At 42.0% G+C, this 26080-nt stretch overlaps 4 non-coding genes across 4 annotated transcripts; 2 read left to right on the top strand and 2 right to left on the bottom strand.

Annotated features, from left to right (window-relative positions):
• Positions 1 to 1029: 1029 nt before the first annotated feature.
• trnas-uga (transfer RNA serine (anticodon UGA)) lies at positions 1030 to 1111 on the bottom strand. The gene has a single exon. It is a non-coding gene; the product is annotated as a tRNA-Ser (tRNA).
• A 9385-nt stretch (positions 1112 to 10496) lies between these two features.
• trnas-gcu (transfer RNA serine (anticodon GCU)) lies at positions 10497 to 10578 on the top strand. Its single transcript has one exon. It is a non-coding gene; the product is annotated as a tRNA-Ser (tRNA).
• Positions 10579 to 13012: 2434 nt separating this feature from the next.
• On the top strand, positions 13013 to 13094 carry trnas-cga (transfer RNA serine (anticodon CGA)). Its single transcript has one exon. It is a non-coding gene; the product is annotated as a tRNA-Ser (tRNA).
• Positions 13095 to 21229: 8135 nt separating this feature from the next.
• Positions 21230 to 21302, bottom strand: trnar-ucg (transfer RNA arginine (anticodon UCG)). Its single transcript has one exon. It is a non-coding gene; the product is annotated as a tRNA-Arg (tRNA).
• Between the last annotated feature and the right edge of the window lie 4778 nt (positions 21303 to 26080).

Consider the following 26080-nt stretch of genomic DNA (forward strand, 5'->3'; position numbering starts at 1 on the left):
TTTGCAGCCTACCCATTCTGACCTAACTCCTCCCTTGAAATTCCCTAACAGATAAGGGTACGTAACGGCTCATGCGATGCTCAGTTGCAATTTGTCCCAAAACAAACAAGAACAGCAGCTGAGGGTTTGAGTTTGAACATGCACTGTATTAAAGCAGCTTTTATTTCCATTGATAAATGCTAGATATTCCTACAGAGATTCTCCAGGTGAGTAAGCGATTCCTGTTTCTGTTTCTATTTCTGTTTCATATATACAGTATATATATGTTACATGTGTCTCTGCAATAGTATAAATGTGTTATACACTATCAGGGGCTGCTTTTTTGTGCACCTCATCTACAACAAGGGTTTTTTTTTCATTTATGTTTGTGGACCTTCACCATTTGAGGAAGTGAGTTAGATAAGAAAGTTACAGGTATGGTGAGCAATGACTGACAAAGGCACGTACTGCGTATTCCTTACAGAAGTGTAAGCAATTTGTTCTAAAAAACACCGGCTAAAGTCCAACATCGTTAGCAATCTTATTACTTAAACAGAATTAACATCAATAAACTGTAAGGTGCTGGTACATGCGAGTAGATTTGATCTTCTATTAAACAAAAATGCAATTACAGCTCTAAAAAGGTCAACCTAGACTTCTGTAACAGATCTGTTCAGGTCATCGCTGTTTCTCTGACCTTGTGAGTCTTTGGAATTTTAAAAGTGTATTTTGCTTGCCTTTCATGTGGTCTGTGTACAAGTCACTGTGGCGTATGCGGTCCTACACAGCCTTGCTATAGACGTGACGAGCCTCCGCTATGTTGCAATGGAGAACAGGTTCAGTACGGAGCTGCCGAGAAAATTCAGCTGGAAAGCTCGTTGCAGAAAAGCATCGTTCTCTGTGTCCAGCGGCAAAGCGTCCATCGTGGGTGCTGAAGAATCGATTTCACAGGCTGTGGGTCCAGGCGATTTAGAGTGTTAAAGGTCCCAGCGAAAACGAAACGGCGCTGGTCCTTTTACACGCACGCACGCAACCAAATGCAAAGGACGCCGTAGTCGGCAGGATTTGAACCTGCGCGGGGAGACCCCAACGGATTTCAAGTCCGTCACCTTAACCACTCGGCCACGACTACAGCAAGCGCCACGGCCGCTGCCTTCTTGCTACAATCGAACAGGGAGTGCGAGGCGGCGGCGGCAGCGGAGGCAACTTTTTTCAAGTTCGCTCTCCGTTTAAGAAACCTTTTACGCCATACGTGCAAGCACACACACACACACCTCAGAGGACTTAAGGGTGGCTTCAAGTTGGAATGATAAAGTCTCCCCGTTCGGACATGAAAACAGAACGTTCTTAGACAGAAAGCAATCAACAACAGAGACATCTGGACGACGATTTTAGTCACTGCACTTTGAATAGCATTTTTACTCCAGTTACAGGAGATGCACCAATGGCCCTTGACCTACGCTCTTACCAATGCCTTGAACATTCAAACAAAACAGCCCTCAAGTCCTGCGGTTTAATATAACGCTGTTACGTGTCGAGGCAGTATTTGACTCTGTCCTACCGTTGAGACACGGGGCGTATATGGAAATGAACACATGCTACGGATCGTCTCTAATCGGTCCCTACAGTTGGAAGGCTCCTTGAAGCGTGCACCCCCATCATTCATCTTTGCGCATCTGTGAAAGGTAGACTCTTGAGCAATGTTTGAGCCAGCTCTAAGGCAACTAGTGCTATTGGACAGACACCTCTGGAAGATCCTAAGAGTCTCTTAACACCACTTCCAGCAGCAAGCTTAATTGTTCGCTGGAGGTCTCCCACCCAGGTACTGACCAGGCAAAGAATCACCAGTACATTGAATGAGGAAGTTAATCCTGAAATCCAATTACATATCTCAAGGTAAGACAAATCCATAAGAACATGTCTTAGTATTACTTCGTTTACATTAGTATGGCACTGAGTTGGAGCTCCTCTTTAAGCTGTGGTTTAGTTTTGCATTCATGTGTTTCTAGAGCAGTTATTTATGGGGGTGGGTGGGTCTTCCACAGAGGCTCAGGACAAATCCCCCGCCTGAAAGTCTAATGTGTGCGTTCAGACAGTCACAGGTCAAGAGCCAGGCAGGAGGACAATGGACAGAAGAGCCAACGAACTAAAAATAAAAGAACAGATATGAAAAAGCCACCATCTTTTTCTTTTTGACATTTTCCGACTTTCATGCAAGCCAGGACAAAGTTGCTCGTAGCTACTTGTGGATTCAAATACTCTATCGAGTGCTTTGATGAGTTTTTGCAATTTGATTGTCGTCCTATCAGCCTGTTTCTGTTTTTTTTTTTCAATCTTGGGATGGAAAGTATGAGGGAAATGATGGAGCAATCAATAACCGCTCCGGAAAAATGGCAGAATGAAATGGTCCGTCACTAAGGACATTTGTGAAGCAGAGGAGTGACATCACCACAAAGGCGACACATTCTGCTGATGGTTTTGGTGAATAATGATTGAGGTGCGTTAAGAGAAAGGTAGCTGTGTCAGCATGCGTAGGCTGCAAAGGATCAAGCAAAGGTTTACTCCATGCTGAAAAGAGAAGAAAAGAAGCACAACGTTTCGACTGTGGAGCCTTCTGCGCCATCTTCTTTAGCGGTGATGATGTTTACATTGGAAAAACTGAGACATGCGTCCCTGGGTGGGCTTGAACCACCAACCTTTCGGTTAACAGCCGAACGCTCTATTATACGGATAAATTTAGAGGACTATTATACATATATGGTAGGAGTTCCGGATAACTTTAGAGGACTATTCTACGTATATGGTTGGAGGTCTATTATACGGATAACTTTAGAGGTCTATTATACGTATATGGGTAGAGGTCTATTATACGGATAACTTTAGAGGTCTATTATATGTATATGGTTAGAGGTCTATTATACGGATAACTTTAGAGGTCTATTATACGTATATGGGTAGAGGTCTATTATACATCAAAGTTAGGTTTTACAGGTGTAGAAACTAGTAAATCAACCCAATGATTTGGTTTAGAAATTTATTCTGAAAATACACATTCACACCTGAAAAATATGTATTTCAAATTATACATTGTATACAATCAATCAACAATCAACATATGGGCAATAATCATAAAAAACACAACTAGTCTTAAACTTCAGCTACAAATTCTGGTAATATGGCAATATACAGTATAGTAACGGCAAACACAAACTAATTACATTAACACACTAACTCAAAACCACATTTTGATTCAAATATACATTTTAAAATGTACAACTTCTATATTTCCAAGAAAAAAAATATTACAATGGAAGTTAAGACGATTTTTGTCCACTATTTGCAAACCCTGTGTAATTGTCCTAACAGTTAGAACCAAAAACCTAGTATTTTCAGTGTCCAGATCTCCTGGCCCCCTGCCTTGCATATGCATTCTTCAAGTAACACATTGCGTGCTCCTTTATTTCTTTTTCTGCTGATTTAGGGCGGGACTTCAGCACCGCAGCTAGGAGAAAATTATATAATATTACTTCCCAAATTAATGATGATTAATATCTTCTTTAGTATAATCTAAAAAATGAACGGTTTACTAAGCTCAAAGCTGAAATAAATGTATAAAATTTGGCTTGCATCATAGAAGTTGAGCAATAAAGTCTGTCCTAATTAAAGAGTACCCAAAGTTTGAAAGTACAACATAGAATAAGAATAGAGAAACGGCAAAACGATTTAGTGTCATCTTCCCCATTCACACCATTCCCCATTTCGAATGAATTCTGTATGCGTTAAAAGACAGCTATACACAGAAAACATGCAGGACACTGCTCACGATGTTTGCCGAGCCGAAACACAGTGCGTTTTTCCAAGCCATTTGACAACGCCCGCCCACTGAAAACTGCAGCAGATCGTGTAAAGACGTTCAACTTTGTAACTACTGCACGCACAGGAAGCAGAATAAATTCCTCTTTTCAAACTGTCAAAGGTTTGCTTTGCGAACGCTGCAGGACATCGCACAACCTCTTTTGAACGGGGACAAACGATTTCTTATGGGGCGCAGTAAGTACAGACGTTTAAAAAGCTCCACTATTTTATGTGCCATTTTTTGCTTATTCACTTACTATTTTAATCAAAATAATATTAAGAAAGATCTGTATGTATTCAGATAGTATTATTATTGTTCATACTTACTCGTCAAAAGAGGATTGCTGAGATATTTGCGGATATACTTCTACGTTTGAAAAACGTGTCCAAAATGGTGACCAAGGAATACTAGCAATGCATTGTGGTATATAACCGGAAAATATGCTGGGTTCGATATTTTCTCAACGTATGCGTTTATTAATGTTGTCGATATTATGGTTGAAATTTAACATTGATAATACATCGCGGCTATGTGCCCCCTGCTATGAGCTGATGTGCAATTTTAACGCATGCAGTTAGTAAGGATCGGTCACTGTTGTATGGTATTATATACAGTATAATGACATTATGGAATAGGATGGGGACAGGCCTGGCATCACGGGGGGAGGGAGGAATGTCGCCCCTTCAGTTTTGGGCAAAAAGATGTACCTAACTTACCTAGGAGTATACGGCACTCTGCACAGTGTACGAAGTAATTTTCGCAGTAATTAATTTATTATATTTACTATATTTATTATACACGTGTAAATTAATTACTGCGAAAATAATTTACTTCGTACACTGTGCAGAGTGCCGTATACTCCTAGTTGCGGCACACACGATACATACAGTAAAAAGCCTCAGGCACTGTGTTAGATGTGTTTTCGACGTTATATATGCGTTTATTAATGTCGTCGATTTTACGGTTGCAATTCGACTTTGATTATACGTCGAGGCGACGTATATATACGTATAGCCGTATTTTCGCCGTGAATATACGTATATTCGACGAATCAGTGCCCACTGGGTAAACTCTTCAGCAAACTCTGAACCAGCTCTAAGGAAACTAATCCGATTAGACGTTACTTTGACTCATCTTTTTACGCTAGGGTTAGGGTTAGCATTCCCACGCTACTTAGACACTTTGTTTACGCTCAGTGCTTGATTTTGGGAACTTCAGGACGAGTGGGAATTTTCTCCTATCTGTCAATTCTGTTTTGTTTTGGAGACTCTTGGCTGCCTATGTTGTACAGTGCAGCGTGAAGGAAACATTTTCCAAAACTGTGTCAGCTCAAAAGTTGTAAGAAAACCTCTCCAGCTGCTTTAACTCTCTTCATTTTTGTCATTTAATGTGACACTCGATGTATAACTGGAGCCTCACATATGCAAATGGTGAGGCTCCAGTTCGACACCCAGTTCAATACCACTTTACAGTAAATGACAAAAGCATGGCAGACTGTGCCGGACCGGCAGATTACTTCCGCTTATTTTTACCATATTAAACAATGGAAATCCAACCACTTGCATTTGTGACACTTGATTTTGGCTGCACCTAAGACACTCTTAAATCTTCAAACACATTTCTCTTCTCCCGCAACACTCTTGTCTGTCGGCGCTATGTGGCAGCGTTGCATGACAACCCATCTCACCACGGAAAGGAACCTAACAGCTTTGGTAAGAGAGGAGAAAAGGACCTGGCCCGTACGCGGCTCAAACCCGCAACCTTGGCGTTACTAGCACCACCATCTAACCAACTGAGCTAACCGACCTCACAACAGTGGTCCTCTCTGTGCTGCAAAAAATCAAGCTCAGGGAATTTCTTTTGTCCTTTGAATAGAAAGCCGTGTAATTCAGTGTACGGGCTTTCTCGTGCAGTTTCATAGTTCTTGTAACCCAAATCCTACACTGGCCTGAAGTGCCCCCCCATTTCACAGCATTTTTCAGCTGATTTAAAATGTACCTAAAGGAGAAGCATTATTGAAGACCATCAATTACCAAGAGCTTTTGTCAAAGGTTTTGGTGGTCATTTTTAATGACCACAGAGCACTATGACCTCGGTTTTACATCTCATCCAAAAGACAGCGCCCTTTTTCCAACACAGCTTCTCCGTCACTATATTGGGACATTGGGACCCGTACAGACCTCAGAGTGAGCGCCCATTAACACCACTTCCAGCTGGAAGCTTTGTTTTTCCCTGTAGCTCACCCTCATCCTGGTACTGACCTGGCTCACACCTGCTTAGCTTCAGTGGGTTTTCAGTTGCGAGTTGCAAAAGTTGGGATACAAGTGTAGCGGCAATGCTTGTTAATAAGACAGAATTAAGCGTTGGTATGCTGTCCTAAATGAAGCCCCATCTCACCCCCCATCTCTGTGGTGCAGCCACAGAGAAAGTATTCATGCAGACTGATTTAAGTTGTTTTCTTTTGATAGGGAACAGCTCCCAGACAGGGATGCACTTAGCTAAGCCTGGCTATCATGATCAATGGTCATCCATTGGCGCCTATCTGTCTAGGGAGTGCTGAATGGACATCTGGACTGCATTCTTAAGTGTCAAGAGTAAGTGACTTATATCTCACCTTGACCAACCAATCAGGGACTGGCAGGGCGTGGTAATACCACGTGGGTCTCCAATGCCCGCCAAACTCTCAACCAATCAGCACACATCTGTGTCTTGGTCAAAAAGGGAGCGCAAGCTCAGATCGGGGCTCTCCTTGGCCATTTTCGCGCATCCTCAGAGACAATCACGTGACAACTGCTGTTGTCTGCATAGGGACTTGGACTTTGTTCTAAGCGCGAGGCCAAGCATCCCGTACGTACTCAGAATTCTACTAACGTGAATGCTCCGTTTGATCAACGGCAGCCTACAGTTGGACCCTCGTCGACAACCTGAATAGCTTATTCAGAAGCAGCGCTGGACCGGGAACGAACCAGTTTCTTCCCAGGCAAAAGAGTGACTTGTGAGGACTCGCGGTCACACTCTGTGCATAGAGACTTTCTACTAGCCAGCCGGACTGCTGGTAGATCCCCTCGGAGCAACGACTGCCCTGCGCGCCGCAGTCAGATTCCTCCGCCCGTCCTACTCCGAGCTGCACCTTGACTGGTTGGCTGGTAGCCAGAGGACGCCGACACAACGCCCATTGGACAACCGCTGGAACAGAGGCTGCAACAGAGCTTGTCAGCTGGTTTGGTGTTCGTGCCGGGAAATTCCAAATCCATACACAGTGGATAAGTTAACCCCATGTTCTACATTGCGTCTCGAGAATTCAATTGTACCTCAACACAAGTTGTTATCAATTTAATTCATGAGTAATGTATTTACTTCCGAGTTTAGAGTAACAATGGGTAATAACACTGATTAGCGATTTGGTAACCGAACGATATATATTGACATATATTCTCTGTTGTGTATCTCTTTGTGTTTGCATCTCTTCGAGATTATATATCTTGTATATTGATAACCCTCACAGTAAGGTCTGCCGCTCGTATCCAGGCAGACTAGTATATGTTTGGTGCACAATTTATATTAATAAATGTATCTCGTGTATTGAACCCGTGTGTGTGCGTTGTTAGTTGTTCTGGCGATTGATTTTCTAAAAGCCCCAACGAACAACCTCGTGATTACTGCTACAATTAATAAGTGTCTCAGTAAACCCATCAAACCACTACATTTAATGGCGTCCCTGGGTGGGCGAGTTTAGAATGAAATGAGACTCAATCGCACAGAATAACTGATGTTGCTGTGAGTTCAAGTTCAGCACAGCACCGTGGCTTTTATACGCGAATACCGGGTGTGCTGATAACTGCGTAAAGAAATCCCCCTGTTTTCTAGCGTTTAGTGTAACGTGTGCTGATTGGAAATCCATCTGCTCGGGTGTTTAGATTCCATACTGTATTTTGGTAAAAGGAAAAAAAGTAATACTCTTAAAGTTTCTCTGACGTAATGACAATGGCTGCTAAAATGTCTGAAGTGGAGTCGCTTATAAGTACTATTTCTAGCGACGACAATCCTGGTTACTGGAGCGGTATCGAAAAGTTGAACTTTGATGATATTGAGAAGCTGCAAGTAGATTTAGTAGCTAAGGTAGCGAACCAGCTTAACACAGGAGGGTCTGTGAACGCAGTTCAGGTCCTATCTAGTTTCGCCTTAAATCTAGCTAAACAGCTGGAACTGTCTTTGTCCGAGCTGACAAAGTTTCAAACGCTTCAGGGAAAGCTAGAAAGATATAAGGCGGAGCGAGTTGAGTTGTTGGATATAATCAGAGAAAAGAGAGTGAAAAGTGAGGAAAGTGAAGACAGACTCAGGGAAGTTTTAGGTAAATTAGATGACCTGTCTGCTAGAGAAACTGCGGCTGAGGTAGCTAGGAGAGACCTAGAAGCGAGCTTGAAAGAAAAAGAAAAAGAAATTGAGAGTTTAAATGAGCTCAGCCAGGAAAGGCAAAAGGAGTTAGATGCTGCCGTACTGGAAGCAAAACAGGCTAGATCCCACTTACATGCCAGCCCACCTAGCAGCCCGGAGCGCTCACCCAGGAGGTTTCTCCCGGCCAGGGTCTGTGGTCGGATCGGCATGGGGGAGATCGCCGAGTCCTGCGCGAGACGCAAGGGCGATTCAATTCAGGCATAGACCCCCTGCTCCTGATCACGGCCGTCTCCCTGCCCACGGAGAAACTGTAAAAATTAACCTCCACTCCCTGAGGCAGTTAGCCAAAGATGTAGAAAGGTTTGACCCGACAGTGTCAGGGAATAATGTGGAGACCTACATTGATGAGCTGAGATATACTTTGCAGTTTATGCCCGAAGCGTCCGAACAGGAAAAGGCTATGTTAGTAAGGAAAACTACCAGCCGAGCGGTCCACGAGTGGATGTCTAGACAAGGACCTGAGGTCTGTAATAGCTTTGAGGAGCTGTGTCAGGCAATGATCGGAGAATTTTCGGCTTTTATAGATCCCATATCTGCCGTGGCCACAGCGCACCATATTAAGCACGAAAAAGCTGAAGCCCCTCGCGACTATTACCCCTATTATATAATATTTTACTATTATATAACTTGTAAAATATTACCCCCGGTCCATTCTCTTCCAAAAGTGAGAAACACCTGTTTTCTACATTTTGTCCGTTTTAAAACCATATCTCTTTAAACCAAACCAAGAGTTTGTCTTTTGCACTGATATTCTGATTCATTTCAATTTCAAAGAAAAAAAAAAACATTATCTTCCAAAGCATCATAAAATTGTCCATTCTTCCAGACTCTACTTCTCTCTTGTAGTAGTACAGCAGACCTTTCCAGGTGAGCAGATCACAGAGTCCGAAATATGCTTCCTCCATCAAGCAAAGTACCTGAACATGACTCGGTCTTCATAAAAGCGCCCCTGTAATAAAGAAATTAAATCCAAAATCAAGAGGGCAGTTGCCTACTGAAGTTCAAGAAGTCATCAATTTTAACCTAGCAACACATTAAAGGCTGCATCTATACAAGTACGATTCTAGAAATGCTCACCAGATTACGTTTTAAGAAAGAACTGCGCCTCAGGTTCCGCCGAGATCTTAACTCGGATGGCAGGATTCAGAGTCCGGAGTGCGGACTGATGGCGCACGGAGGGTCCACATACTGTGGATCCCTCAGTTTTCTTCCGCGTGTTTAAACCGCCAGCGTGTGGCTCTCCTGTCCCCGTGACCTCATTGCTCTGCTCTCGCCTCTGTGCAGCCGAGCCCGACTCATGGTAAAGTGGAAAAAAATATGCCCTCAACGTGGGATTTACTCTGGATCGAGGATAGATGTCACCTTTTTATCGTTGAACAGGATGTATGTGATGTGGCGACTAGGTTCAATTTTGTATCCTTTTAAAAGATTAAGGACTGGGGTGAGCGGGATTTATCACCCTTTCAGCTAAGAACCCGACGTGAGCACCGTTTAAGCTGCATAGACTCGGTCGTTTAACTCTTCTCCATTAGCAGGGTTAAGGTTAAAGAAAAAAAAACATTGCTGACTTCTTTTTTTTTTGCCAGCCGCGAGCGCTGATTAGCGAGGTTTGTATTTCATGTTTTGCAAGTTGCATCCATTTTAAGAAAAACAAGTCGTTCAAGACAGGAAATGAATACTTGCATTTAATTAAGTCTAGGCGTATGCGGTTGTCCATAATGACCAGTTCTGTTCGAGAACACAGCACAAAAAAAGGCACCGCTGGGATTCGGACCCAGGATTTCTTGTTTACTAGACAGGCGCTTTAACCAACTAAGCCACGGCGCCCCGGGAGTACTGTTTTTTTGCAGCCACTTGGACACACCACTCAGACACATCTGCATTCGGTGTGTGCTCCGCCTGCTCGCTGAGCAAGTTGCCACCTTTACATACAATAGCAACATCGACACCAAGAGAAAGGATGACAAATGGCTTTTATCTGGAACTTTTCATGTCCAAGGAGCTCAATGTGCTTTCTGTGTACAACAGGGCCACTGAACTCCACACTGGCCACTGAACCACAGCAGTGGCTTGCTGGCTTGACATCTCCCAAGGAAAATGTTGAAATCGCATGTGGAACAGGAAAAGGACCCTCGAGTACGAGGGAAAAAAAAGAAAAAGATCATCTGGAGCGTGCCAACCCGTGTCTGGACAGCCCAGTTTCATTGACGAGGTGGCCGAGTGGTTAAGGCGATGGACTGCTAATCCATTGTGCTCTGCACGCATGGGTTCGAATCCCATCCTCGGCGCTCTCTATGTCTGACACGTGTGCCTGTTAGATGTTGGCCCTCCTTCTGTTTGCTCCAGTACTAGAGCTGTACATTTTCTAGCGGTGGCTGAACATGGTATAGTAGGCTAACGTCGGTATCGAGCAGTGGCAGTAACAGTATTTACGTGCCGCTGCTGCCAAGTGGCTCTGGGTTGAGACCGCATTTTCACTTACTTGCAGCACAAACGGAGAAAGCGATTTTTGACAGTCTCTCGAGAGACTGCGCTAGGTGTTTAGGGATAGACTTTGTCAGTTCCCCCTGGGATGATGGCCTCTCAAATAGTTTGTGATTCCTCTAGACGTTTATACAGTAGAAGCCTGCTTCGTGGCTTAAATCCAAGCTAAGGAAACGAGTTAGAGGTCTGATGCAGAACTGCACTGTATGTGTGAGGAAAGCTGCCCCCTTCTGTTCCATGTCGACCGAACAGAGGACTGTAAAGGATACGACCAAGAAACTTTAGGATGCTGGTTGGAATCCAGCTCCAAAGAAGCCCCTTTGGGTGTTATGTCATGAAAAAGTAAGAACAGAGAATCTCCCTTTGATCAAAAGCGCAACAGAACTGTTTTCCGTGGAGCAGGTTTCAGACCCGTAGACCTGTTTTATTTGTATGGCGTTCGTAAGCGCGCAAAACAAGGACAATTCCTGCGTCTAACACGAATGTAAATGCTTTTGAAAGTGCAGTGTGGTGCAGCTTGTAAAATCCTTGTCCACATTTGTGGTTTGTTGATGTTTTTTTTCTGTCTGCCAAAGTTGCATTTTGACATCCGGACGGTGAGACTTTATCATTTGAACGTGAAGCCAGCCTTAAACCCTCTGAGGCGTGTCTGTCTGCCGGCATGTATCTTGTGAAAGGTATTTTTTTTTTAACGGAGAGCGACTTTAAAAAGGTTTCCGCAGACACCTCGCACTCCGGAGGAGGAATGCGGCGGCGGCGAGCTCACTGTAGTTGTGGCCGAGTAGTTAAGGCGATGGACTTGAAATCCATTGAGGACTCCCCGCTCAGGTTCGAATCCTGCTGACTACGGCGTCTGCTGCACGTCGCCTTGTGCCTGTGTGGCAAAGGCGAAGTGCCGCTTCTCCTTTCCTGGTACTATAAAAATGCTACATCGCTTGGTCCTGCTTCCATGGAAAGCAGTTCTTCAGGTAATTCTACTCTCTTACCAAAGCTGTTAGGTTCCTTTCCGTGGTGAGATGGGTTGTCATGCAACGCTTCCACATAGTGCCGACAGACAAGTGTGTTGCGGTAGAAGAGAAAAGTGTTAGAAGATTTAAGAGTTTCTTAGGTGGAGCCAAAATCAAGTGTCACAAATGCAAGTGGGAAGATTTCCAATGTTTAATATGGTCAAAATAAGCGGAAGTTATCTGCTGGTCCGGCACAGTTTGCCATGCTTTTGTCATATACTGTAAAGTGGTGTCGAACTGGGTGTCGAACTGGAGCCGCACCATTTGCATATGTGAGGCTCCAGTTATACATCGAGTGTCACATTAAATGACAAAAATGAAGAGAGTTGTAGCAGCTGGAGAGGTTTTCTTACAACTCTTGAGCTGACACAGTTTTGGAAAATGTTTCCTTCACGCTGCACTGTACAACATAGGCAGCCAAGAGTCTCCAAAACAAAACAGAATGGACAGATAGGAGAAAATTCCCACTCGTCCTGAAGTTCCCAAAATCCAGCACTGAGCGTAAACAAAGTGTCTAAGTAGCGTGGTAATGCTAACCCTAACCCTAGCTGGAGTTTGAGCAATCCAGCACTGAGCGTAAAAAGATGAGTCAAAGTTACGTCTAATCGGATTAGTTTCCTTAGAGCTGGTTCAGAGTTTGCTCAAGAGTTTACCTTTCACAGATGCGCAAAGAAGAATGTTGGGGGTGCACGCTTCAAGGCGCCTTACAGCTGTAGGGAGTGATTCGAGACGATTCGTGGCGTGTGCTCGTTCCCATGTACCGTACGCCCCGGGGTGCAGTGCTAGGATGACGTACAATACCACTTGGGCACGTAATGGCGTTATGTGCAGGGTTTTCGTTTGTTCGTTTTGTTTTGCTCTGCTTTGCTTTGTTTTGCTTTCCATCGCGTTGGTAAGAGCGTAAATAAAAATGCGATTCCTGCGTCTACCACTAATGTAAGAGCTATTTCAAGTGCGACGTGGTGCGGCTTTTCAAATGCTTGTGGGCATTTCTCTGTTGTTGATTCTTTTTTTGTGTGTAACAAAGTGGCATTTTCATGTCCGGACGGGGAGACTTTATCATTCCGACATGAAGCCAGCCTTAAACCCTCTGAGGCGTGTCTGTCTGCCGGCACGTATTTTGTCAAAGGTATTATTTTTTTTTAACGGAGAGCGACTTTGAAAAGGTTTCCGCAGCCACGTCGCACTCCGTGTTAGATTAAAGGAGGAATGCGGCGATGGTGAACTCGCTGTAGTCGTGGCCGAGTGGTTAAGGCGATGGACTCGAAATCCGTTGGGGACTCCCCATGCAGGTTCAAATCTTGCCGACTACGGCGTCTGCCGCACGTCTCCTTGTGCCTGCGCGGCAAAGGTGAAGTGCCGCTTCTCCTTCCCTGGTACTATAAAAACACTAAATAGCTTGGCCCCGCTGCCATGGAAATGAGTTCTTCAGATAACCACACATCTTGCGTTCGCACCTCTGGTGTTCTACTTATGCCTTTGAAAACCTAATGAATAAAACTGAAAGAACCGACACAATATGTAGGTGCTCGTAAAGCATGCATTAAAGAACTGTTAACAGCAAGGGTTTCAGTGGGTTAACTGAGGAGAAGGCGTGATCGCTAATTGTTGACTTTTTATTTGGTGTTAGAAACACTCTTACTGTGCATGACGTGCAACAAATTTAGCCACAGAAATTGCATCACGCTTTCATGTATGCTATTGCAGACACCAACGTTGCCTAGATAGAAAACCGAAATAGCCGTGGGTTTGCTTGCTGGTCTGAAGGATCTCTCTTCGAATCTCTATCATTTGTCAATGGAAGTAAAAGGTGCTGCAATCTGATACGTTCAGAATCAAACCCGCAGCTGTTGTTCGACTTTATTTCTTGACTAATTACAACTGAGTGTCGCATGAGCAGTTACGTAAACTTGTCTGATATATTTGAACACAAATGCCGTTCTTCAATTAAAACTAACAGTACATTGTCAGGGACATTCAGTTCTATACAAACAAGAGACAGACAAGAGAACATTTAGTATATAATAGACAGAAAGAGGTTCGAATCCTGCCGACTACGTTGTCCACCTCCTGTCGTTGTGTTTCGGCGCAAGCAAAGAAGCGCGCCTGTTCGGTGTTCCTGGTGGTTTTAAAATGCCAAATTGCTTGTACCCGCTCCCTTGCAAATAAGTTCTTCAGCGTCCGCGAATGGCATTTTACAGCTGGAAGCAGATGTCGACGCTTTTTGCACAGAGCACCAAAAAAGCGTCTTTTTTGAAGGCCCGGGTTCTGAGCATTGGTGGTTCAGTGGTAGAATTCTCGCCTGCCACGCGGGAGGCTCGGCTTTGATTCCCCGCCAATGCAGTGGCTTTTGCAGCTAGCTGCTCCATCACTTGCATCCCCTTGCAACTCGCAACTGAAAACCCACTGAAGCTAAGCAGGTGTGAGCCAGGTCAGTACCCGGATGAGGGTGAGCTACAGGGAAAAACAAAGCTTCCAGCTGGAAGCGGTGTTAATGGTGCCGGCGGTGGGGCGCTCACCCTGAGGTCTGTGCGGGTCCCAATGCCCCAGCATAGTGACGGAGACACTGTGTTGTAAAAGGGCGCTGTCTTTTGGATGAGATGTAAAACCGAGGTCACATCACTCTGTGGTCATTAAAAATGACCACCAAAACCTTTGACAAAAGCTCTTGGTAATTGATCGTCTTCAATAATGCTTCTCCTTTAGGTACATTTTAAATCAGCTGAAAAATTCTGTGAAATGGGGGGCACTTCAGGCCAGTGTAGGATTTGGGTTACAAGAACCATGAAACTGCATGAGAAAGCCCGTACACTGAATTACACGGCTTTCTATTCAAAGGAGGGCAAAAGAAATTCCCTGAGTTCGATTTTTTGCAGCACAGAGAGAACCACTGTCGTGAGGCCGGTTAGCTGAGTTGGTTAGAGCATGGTGCTAATAACGCCAAAGTCACGGGTTCGTGCCCCTTACTGGCCAGGTCCTTTTCTCCTCTCTTACCAAAGCTGTTAGGTTCCTTTCCGTGGTGAGAGGGGTTGTCATGCAACGCTGCCACATAGTGCCGACAGACAATTAAATGACAAAAATGAAGAGAGTTAAAGCAGCTGGAGAGGTTCTCTTACAACTTTTGAGCTGACACAGTTTTGGAAAATAATTCCTTCACGCTGCAGTGTACCATATAGGCAGCCAAGAGTCTCCAAAACAAAACAGAATTGACAGTCATATAATGTCCATTAACCCCGGTTTTAAACGCAGCATCATGTCTGCCATCATAAGAATATGAGTCCAATATTTTAGAATATAGTCAGAATGACTTCTAACCTTAGCTGTGGTGTCTTTAATCCCTATTGCTCAATGCATGGTGTACGTACTGCATACATGTGTCTTGAGAATGAGGAATGGGCCCCTGAGACAGTCATTTGCCTGTTTCACAAATGATCGTATTTTACTAGAGATTCTGTTTGGGATTCAGATGTGCATTCGGACAGCAATCCCTTTCAAGAAATGATATGTTCTGGATGAGGTCAAAGGTGCTAGAACACTGTATTTAGGATGTGTTTGCAGTGATTGTGTGTCTCCTGCTTCAACGCAGTGATATATAGATGTGCTCCTGTAATTTATTGGTACATGCCCAGGGCAGTAAGTAGTCTGAGGATTTATTTCCAGATGGCATAGAGCAGTGAAGCACTTCTACTTAAATTATTACATTATACACAATTTGAGTTCATTTTAAAAAGTAAAAGGTAATGAAAGGAATGCATTTTCATAAGAAAGATAATACCGATATGCATGTGATAATCTTCCTTATATCATGTAGTGCGTCATTTGGACACTTTGTGGGCTTGAAATACAAAGAAAATCATGTTCTATGGTACAAGATAAATACAAAACTTAATCATTTATTTTAATTAGATTTGTTTATAAAGCATAAGCAATCATTTATTACATTAATATATGTGAAAATGACATTTTAGCACCATAATATTACATACAGGTCTCTAGCTTCAACACAGTGATATATATATATATGCTCAGTGATTTATTGGTACATGCCCAGGGCAATAATCAGAATTAGTATTTATTTCCATACGGGCTACAGGTAATGTTGTGAAATACTTCAACACACTGGATCGCAGATTTAGACCCCCTGCACTCTTACTCCTTAAAAACCAAAGAAATGAAGATATGTAGCAATCACATTGTAACAGGGGTGACAGTGACTTAATGCTTATACTACTGGACTTCTGGTACCTTTAGGGTACGGTGTTCCCTGAAGGGCTCTCAAACCCCGCATTTCAGATGCCTAGCTGTATTGCTGATGTGTTGCACCTCAGAATCACTTTTAAACCTTACCTCTGGTATCTTTAATCCCTATTGCTCAACGCATGGTGAAAGTATTGCATAAATGTGTCTGAAAATGAGCAATGGGCACCTGAGAGACTCATTTGCCTGTTTCACAAATGATCATATTTGACTAGAGATTCTGTTTGGGATTCAGTTGTGCATTCTGACAGCAATCTCTTTCAAAAAATGATTTTACCTTATCGCGGCTTTGCCCTTCTTGCCTTTTTGGACAATATCTCCATCTTGTGGTCGTTGTTGGTAATGTCTAGACAATATCTCCATCTTGTGGTCGTTGTTGGTAATGTTTTCTTATGCCCTTTTTTTATTTCAATTCTCTATTAGATGATTCTAGAATCTCTACAATAGAGTTGAAAACATCAGTTTTATAGCAGACAATATGACATTATTTATAGTCCAATTAGAAATTTATTACCCTGTTTTTAACATAATAACAAATTAAAACTAAGTTTGGAACACCAGGGAACATAAAAAATGATTTTTAGGAAAACCATGAGGTTCTCTGTGTCCGATGCCTGCAAGGGGAGAAAGCTAGAATCCTTTGATTTTTCCAAATTTGAAAATAAACATCATATAACAACAGCTTTCATTCCTAGGAGTGAAAAACAACCATTTTTGAAGACATATTAGTTTCTAAAACACTACAATAAAGTTAAAAACATCCATTTTATATTACATTATTTTTTGTGAAATAATTAAATTGGCTTATTTCTCTCGCATTAAATTGGCTACAAATGCAAGAATTCAACCAGATATTCTTGTAAAATGTATAATGTTGCATTGCAGTTAGTTAATGTAGTTAGTCCATAGTCAGCAATCTAAACTTTATTGTTAAGCTTTAATGATTGATGTTGTACCAGTAACCTTTAGAAATACTATAGTACTTCACAAATGCTTTGTGTGTTTGGAAACCTTTTGAGTAAAAGCCTTATAAAAATAGGTTTAGTTTTTACAGGACATCACAAAGAAATAGGATGGTATAATTCTTATAATTGCTTAGTGATTGTATTTGGAAGATTATGCACTAAACAGACTTCAGGAATGCCAGCGGATCATTGTGCTATTTGGAATTATTCCAAAAATCAAGTGACCTCTTTGCTGTAGTATTTTTAGTATTATTTATTTAGTATTAATAAAGAATAGATTTATTAAAGTCGTGCGATGTGCAAGCGGGATATGTAAAATAATTTAAAATAAAGTTTTTTATTATTGTTATAGAGAAACATGATCAGATTTTCCCTGGTTCAGAAAAAAAACGATTAAAATCTGTAATCTTTCCACTTGTATGTCATCAGACATTAACGAGTACAACCCCCCTCTCTGCCGGAGTGCTGGCTGTGACGAATTAAACCAATTTCACAGGTGTTTTCAAAGTAGGAAGTACAGTGTTAACTAGTAGATGGCCTCCTCAATGAAATCGCTTCAACATGCTAATGTGTTGGTGTAACAGTCCGGGCGTGGCAAGCTTCCAATGTCAACTCGACTCGATTGGAAGACAATGAACGTATTTTAGCCCTAAATGAATTAATAGCAAACATGGTTTACATAAAAGACATTTTTCCAAGAAAGTTTATAATAATACAATCTATAGTTGAAATCTGAGCCTTAATATAAAGAAAAAAGCATTTTCAGAGAGCAATCACGCTGTGTTTATGTAGAAAAAGCGATTAGGTTTATGAGCAATCTAATTACCTATTCGCTTAAAACGCTATATAAAATAAAGTTTATTTAAAGATGAATGATAAGTGTCGCAGTTTTAATAATTTTCGTAGTAGGGCTTGGACAGATTCCAAGTGCATTTTTGCAATTTACGTTGCATTGTCCAATGTGATGTTGTAATACAGTTTAGAATACAGTAAGTCTAAACTGTATCAGCTTTATTTATGGGTTGCAATTTAGAAAAAGTCAAAAACCGCACTCAAAATCCAATTTAGAGCTTTCTGGCAAGAGGAGACACCCAAATTATAATGTAACATGCCACTGTTTGTGCATGAACAAAGTTATACTGCAATTTTCCTTAGATACGCGATTAAAAAAAATATTTTTTTTGAATCCCCGGCCAAACACATTCCATAAGAATCAGCGCTTTTATACAGTATATCGCCTTTAAACACGCGTTTACGATTTAAATCAAAACTCGATTCAAATCAATATAAATGTTTATTTTGTAACGCATAGGTGACTATTCATTGTTATTAAAAAGACGTAAATTCGATCATGTTGTGATATTTAGAAATATAAATTTGTTTTGATGCGAGTGAGGTTTTATTTAATCTCTGACCAAGGGAAATGTTTCATTTTTTCAAAGAAATGTTTGTTAAAAATTAAAGTCATAGTTCCATGAGATTCAACCACAGACCATGTGACATAGGAGTCAGGAACCTAACCCACAGCACCACCAGCGCAGTCACATGCTGAGGGCTGAAAAAGCACTACAGAAACATTATCGACTATAAAATAATGTAATTAGGCACAGAAGAAGTTTACAGCACAGTACAATAATAAATGCTGACCATGACTTTAGAAGCATAAATTACCTTACACTCAATTTAAACACAAGCTGTCTTTAGCCCTCTAAGCTGGTTCATACAGAAATGTAGAGAACCAGGCTCAGAACACACAGCTTCATTAGCGAATACATATGCAGAACAACTAGAGAAGATGTTTTACAGAGGATGGATTTTTAGAAACATCCCATCAGTGACATCACTGAAGTCAACTCCTAGGTAACTGTCGTGTGGATAGTTTCACAAGAATCAGACAAAGGTTTAAGCATCGCTTATTTTAGATAAAACTGCAAAAAAACAACAACAACCCATAATGTACTTCTTTGCGGCTCTGTTTGCCCAAATCATATATTCACAACGTGAAATTAGAAAATAGTATTACGTAACCAAAAACCGCAATATGGAAACAGAACCTGTGTAATTGTTGACAGATGATGTACTCGTAACATTTTTACAAGACGAACTACAACATTTAAAAAATGACTTGTATGTACTTGATATCTCTAATCAATCCACTGCACTGCATTAAAACAAAACAAAAACTAAAACGCCCTGGGCATACCGTTTCGCGCTTCTTATCAGTTGCTCAAAAGCAATTTGACCGTATGAAATGCATAATATAAACCTAGAAACATATACGTGAGGAGTATTTACGTAGTATCGGTGTCAAGACATACCTCTCAAATACTGTAAATCAAGTTAAAAATATCTCAAGACCGATTCTGGTCATAATGAAACCATGTTTCGTGTATGTTTTCTTTAAAGTACCGAGACCAGCCATATACTGTATGTTTATGTTCCAAAATTAATATCGTTTATGGCCTTCACACGCGTTGCATTACGCTCCTATTCTTTTTATGCTCAGGCACTAAGATTTCCCTTCAGTGGTAAAATTCCATATAAATATTCAATACTTAAACGGGCACAGTTAAGACATTAAATATACATATACATATACATATACATATACATATACATATACAAACTGTATACAGTACAGTTTGCATACGGTAATATGTTTATGTTCCTAAATCAATCTCTTTTATGAGCATGTGAAAGGCATGGTGAATCGATTCTCAAAAATTACTGTACTTTGCATGATTGGAAAAAAATGCGTGATTGCGAAATGCTGTGGTGTTACTTTTACAAAGAAGGTCAGTGAAAAAAATAATGTGGACCAGGGCAATACTTTGAGTTTACAGCTTGTCCAAGGTCATTTATTATTAATACTATTAGTAATATCTTCATTAAAGACTTTGATGGCTACAGCTCAAACATGAGAAGTTGAGCTTTATTAGCTCCACCTTGCGGAAATTCCGGATACTATTATTTTGCTAGCGGTATTTACCGGTAACTCGCGGTATTTACCGGTAACTCGCGGTAGACTGCGTACAGCGTACCGGAAAATAATGCAGTATCGCCCGCACATTTTGAATGGCTGCATCTGTAGCAATCATATTGTAGCAGACACTCATTTGCCTGTTTCACAAATGATCATATTTTACTAGAGATTCTGTTTGGGATACGGATGTGCATTCTGACACCAATCCCTTACAAAAAATGATTTTACCTTATCGCGGCTTTGCCCTTCTTGCCTCTTTGGACAATATCTCCATCTTGTGGTCGTTGTTGGTAATGTCTAGACAATATCTCCATCTTGTGGTCGTTGTTGGTAATGTCTTCTTATAGATAGATACTTTATTGATCCCGTGAGGGAAATTGCAGTGCAACAGCAGCTTAACACACACAACACAGCCACAGTGTAACGAATTATATAATAATAGTACAATACTGTATATATACTGTATATATATATATGAAACAGAAATAGAAACAGAAACAGGAATCGCTTACTCACCTGGAGAATCTCTGTAGGAATATCTAGCATTTATCAATGGAAATAAAAGCTGCTTTAATACAGTGCATGTTCAAACTCAAACCCTCAGCTGCTGTTCTTGTTTGTTTTGGGACAAATTGCAACTGAGCATCGCATGAGCCGTTACGTACCCTTATCTGTTAGGGAATTTCAAGGGAGGAGTTAGGTCAGAATGGGTAGGCTGCAAAACAACAAGTAAAGATTTATTCCAAGATGAAACGTTGTGGCGGTTTTCTTATCTTTTCAGCATGGACTAAACTTTTACGTGTTCCTTATATGCTATATATGTATATATTAGCACCAATGTCGTTCTTAAAAACTAACATGAAATTGTCAGGGACATTCAGCTATATACAAAGACGAGACAGACAAAGTAATAATTCTGTATTAACGTGGCCTACATATTGACGCAATGATCAAACTGACTGACATGTTCTGATTCAGATCCCCTGCAGTTCATGCCAATTAGAACAATAGCAATGCTGAGTCCTCCCCACCCTACTGAGCACAAATTCAGCTGCTCTCCAGTTCTGTTCTGCATGTTTTTTCATTGCAATTGAGCTCGGAGCTGGAGATGATCTCCATACAGTTCTGTGTTCACCAGCCCGCACTTGCGTGCTAATTTACGGGTTGTGGCAAATGCTTTTCTATAGTTCATATACATGACGGCAACCTGTTACCTAGGAACCTGAGAGGTTTAAAAGCCTCACGAGCCAGGTAGGACTCGAACCTACAATCTTCTGATCCGAAGTCAGACGCGTTATCCATTACGCCACTGGCCCATAGAACATGCGCTTGCACTCCACCACAGAGAGCTCTACACTGCTACTAGTAGTACACTTCCCCATCTAAATTTTCACAGCAAGAAACTTGTGTTTCCTACTATTTTTGTCAGGTTTAAAATATCATCTCCTTAAAACAGAAAAAGTGTTGATGTGTTGTGCTGAAATTCCGATTGATTTTGAATTCAAAGAAAAAAGGTTTTCTTCCAAAACACCATGAAATTGTCACATCTTGCAGACAATAGGTGTATTCCATGTTGAAAAGAGAAGAAAGAAAACCATGGAGCCTTTTACAGGTGTGAGGCTTCTTCAGGTGTGAGAAGACCTCACAGTCGAAACGCTGTGTTTCCGTTCTTCTCTTTTCAGCATGCAATAAACCTAGTACTTGTTCCTTTGCAGCCGAGGCATGCTGACGTAGCTACCCAGCTGAACATCTTGCAGACTCTACAGTACTTCTCTCCTGTAGAAGTAAAGCAGGGCTTGCTGGGTGAGCTTTTGCTCCGGTAAATTAGGTCACGTGTCATGTTAAATCACTTCTTCTAAACACAACATTTGCTGGTGCTAGCTTTCCCCATGAAAAGAGACATTTCCCTTACAGTACATGACATATCGTTTTTATTCTATCAATAAGTATAGAAATTAAACAAAAGAAAAAATGGTGTCGCCAAAGAATGCACAGCTCTGTCGCCTTGGGGAGGTGTCAAGGGCATTGAGCTCCTTGGACATGAAAAGTGCCCGATAAATGCCATTTCTCATCATTTCTCTTGGCGTCAGTTCTGCTATTAAATGGGACGGAGGCAACGGGTTCAGAGAGCAGGTTAAGTGCACACCGAACGCAGATGTGTCCAAGTGTCTGTAAAAGCGCGGTGCTCCGCTGGCGCTGTTCCCTAGTGGCTTAAAGTGCCCGCCTAGTAAGCAGGCGATCCTGGGTCTGAATACCAGCGGTGCCTCTCTCCGTGTCTTGTTGTGCCGAATGTCTCATTTCAGACAAACATGTACAGCTTGGTTCAGTTTAATGCAAGAATTCATTTCCTTTCTGGAATAACTTGTTTTTGAAGAAATCCATACAGCTTGTGAAAGATGAAATCCATTTCTTGGTTGTCAGTGGAAAAAGATTGCCGGCTGCAAGAAGCGCAAGTGATTGTTTTCTTTGACCATAAACCTGCAAATGTAGGGAGCACAAGCGGCCGTCAGTCTCTGTGGTGCAATCGGTTAGCGCGTTCGTCTGTTAACCGAAAGGTTGGTGGTTCAAGCCCACCCAGGGACGCATGTCTCCGTTTTTCCAATGTAAACATCATCACCGCTAAAGAAGATGGCGCAGAAGGCTCCACAGTCGAAACGTTGTGCTTCTTTTCTTCTCTTTTCAGCATGGAGTAAACCTTTGCTTGATCGTTTGCAGCCTACGCATGCTGACACAGCTACCTTTCTCTTAACGCGCCTCAATCATTATTCACCAAAACCATCAGCAGAATGTGTCGCCTTTGTGGTGATGTCACTCCTCTGCTTCACAAATGTCCTTAGTGACGGACCATTTCTTTCTGCCATTTTTCCGGAGCGGTTATTGATTGCTCCATCATTTCCCTCATACTTTCCATCCCTAGATTGAAAAAAAAAAACAGAAACAGGCTGACAGGACGACAATCAAATTGCAAAAACTCATCAAAGCACTCGATAGAGTATTTGAATCCACAAGTAGCTACGAGCAACTTTGTCCTGGCTTGCATGAAAGTCGGAAAATGTCAAAAAGAAAAAGATGGTGGCTTTTTCATATCTGTTCTTTTATTTTTAGTTCGTTGGCTCATCTGTCCATTGTCCTCCTGCCTGGCTCTTGACCTGTGACTGTTTGAACGCACACAGTAGACTTTCATGCAGGGGATTTGTCCTGAGCCTCTGTGAAGGACCCACCCACCCCCATAAATAACTGCTCTAGAAACACATGAATGCAAAACTAAACCACAGCTTAAAGAGGAGCTTGTCATGACCGCCAGGCAGTTAAGACCAACTCTTAAGCAATCTAAACAGCACCAGCAGAGGGTGATTATTAACAAACGCCGCCGCACGAGTTAACCCACCTGCACACACTCCACCGTGGGGTACGCATTGCTATTTTTACCATCTTTACTTGCTTCCCGCTGGTATTGAGTCTACTCCTTGAGAGCTCTACCTGGCGTTTTTTCCATTACCTCGTTTATTCTGGATATTGGACTCCCCTTCTGCCTTTTCGACTTTGGACCTCGCCTCTCACCTCGGACTGTTTGCCACCAGTGTTCTCCCTGGATTACGACTTACCTTACGCCTCTTGACCACGAAACAAAGCAAAGCAGAGCAAAACAAAATGAACAAACGAAAAGCCTCACGTCCCGCACTTGCGTGTAACGCCGTTACGTGCCCAAGCGGTATTGTACTTCATCTTAGCACTGCACCCCGGGGCGTACGGTATATGGGAACGAGCACACGCCACAAATCGTCTCGAATCACTCCCTACAGCTGTAAGGCACCTTGAAGCGTGCACCCCCAACATTTTTCTTTGCGCATCTGTGAAAGGTAAACTCTTGAGCAAACTCTGAACCAGCTCTAAGGAAACTAATCCGATTAGACGTTACTTTGACTCATCCTTTAAGGGAACCTTGTTAATTGGAGAAATCAATGATTTCGAATGAATTCTGTATGCGTTAAAAGACAGCTATACACAGAAAACATGCAGGACACTTCTCATGATGTTTCCCGAGCCGAAACACAGTGCGTTTTTCCAAGCCCTCTGACAAAGCCCGCCCACTGAAAACTGCAGCAGATCGTGTAAAGACGTTCAACTTTGTAACTACTGCACGCACAGGAAGCAGAATAAATTCCTCTTTTCAAACTGTCAAAGGTTTGCTTTGCGAACACTGCAGGACATCGCACAATCTCTTTTGAATGGGGACAAACGATTTCTTATGGGGCACAGTAAGTACAGACGTTTAAAAAGCTCCACTCATGCCGACGATGCAGCATGAAGAAGCGCAACCTAACGTTTGCATTCCTAGCAAATTCCTTTTATTTTTTGATAAATAAAGACAGTCTTGTTTAACAAACAACACACACAACATTTTACATTGTCAATTCAATTCAAATCAATGTATTTCTATATAGCACCTTTCACAACAAGGTTGTCCCAAGGCACTTAACAATGCAAGTTGTTAAGAGCCTTGTGTCTAATATGCCGCCTAGGTAACGTGCTGTCTCTTTGAGGCAGATGTTTAAATCCTCTGAGTTAAGTGCTGAAGTTATAGTAGTCCTATCAGTATTGTTGCCTCCGATCAACAGATCCTCATTTTTCTCAGAGTTGAGTAACAAAAAGTTTTCACACATCCAAGTATTTCCTTCCTTAATGCATTTAACTAAACTGATAATAGAAGAGTTGTCGTTTGGTGTAAACAAAATGTTTATTTGAGTGTCATCAGCATATGAATGAAAGTTCATATTATTTTTTCATATTATCCTACCTAGCAGCAGCATGTAGAGAGAGAGAGCAATATTGGTCCCAGCACTGATCTTCTGGTACCCCAAATTGAACTGGTGACATTGATGAAGCAGTACAATTATTAGATATTTGAACATAATGAAAACGATGAGTAAAATGTGAAGTAAACCACTGAAGGACGGTTCCAGATAAGCCAACCTCAAACTCAAGCCTGTGTAACAAAACAGAGAGGTCAACCGTGTCAAAGGCAGCTCTAAGATCTAGAAGCAAAGCACAAGCACTGTTGCATTCCCTGCATCAGTAGCTAAGAGAATATCATTTACGACTCTTGTTAATGCAGTTTCAGAAACCAGACTAAAATTTCTCAAGTATATTATTTGAATCCAGATATGATTGACGTTGGGCAACAACTATTCTCCCAAGACTTTTAGATTGAAATGGGACCTTTGAGACAGGCCTGTAGTTGTTAAGAACTTGTTGATCGAAATTTGACTTCTTAAGAGCGGTCTAACAACCGCTACCTTAAATTGATCAGGTACAACGCCTGACGCAAGCGATGCATTCATCATACTAATTATAGGTCCTGCCAGTCCTTCGAGGGAATCTTTGACTAGCTGAGTGGGGATGGGATCTAGCGAACAGGTGGTTGACTTTGTCTTACGTCTGTGTTTATGAGTCCACCATAAGAAGAAATCTGAACAGGAGTGGTGATCATGCGAGGTCACCATGGAGGAAACCACTGCTCTCCCCCCCAAAAAAACCACCACTGCCCCTCTCAAGTTTGCTAAAGACCACATGGATGTTCCACAGCAACTCCTGGAACAATGTTCTGTGGACAGTGACAAAAGTTGAACATGTTGGTAAATGTGCACAACGTTATGTTTGGAGATAACAAAACACTGCATACCAACTCCAAAACCTCATCCCACCTGGGAAGCATAGCGGAGGCTGTACGGCTTGCAATCATCGAGGGACCGATGAATTCCAAGATGTATCAGGAAATTCTACAGCAGAATGTCAGGGTGTCTGCCTGTGATCTAAAACTCGAAAGACGCTGGGTCATGCAGCATGACAAAAACAAAGGAGTACATCAACAACAGAGTGGCTGAAACAATAGAAATTCCGTATTTTGGGATGGCCGAGTAAGAGTCCTGACCCCAATCCCATTGAAGTGCTGTGGCGTGATCTGAAGCAGGCCGTTCAGTGCAAGACATCTCCCAACTGTATGTGAGAGAAAAGCAGAGACGCTCACTGAGTAAGGTGGGGTTGCAGCTTTGCAAATCAAAAGGACATTTGTACGCTCAAAAAGGGACAGTAG

Source organism: Lepisosteus oculatus, unplaced genomic scaffold, assembly GCF_040954835.1.
Source record: "Lepisosteus oculatus isolate fLepOcu1 unplaced genomic scaffold, fLepOcu1.hap2 HAP2_SCAFFOLD_48, whole genome shotgun sequence".
NCBI lineage: Eukaryota > Metazoa > Chordata > Actinopteri > Semionotiformes > Lepisosteidae > Lepisosteus > Lepisosteus oculatus.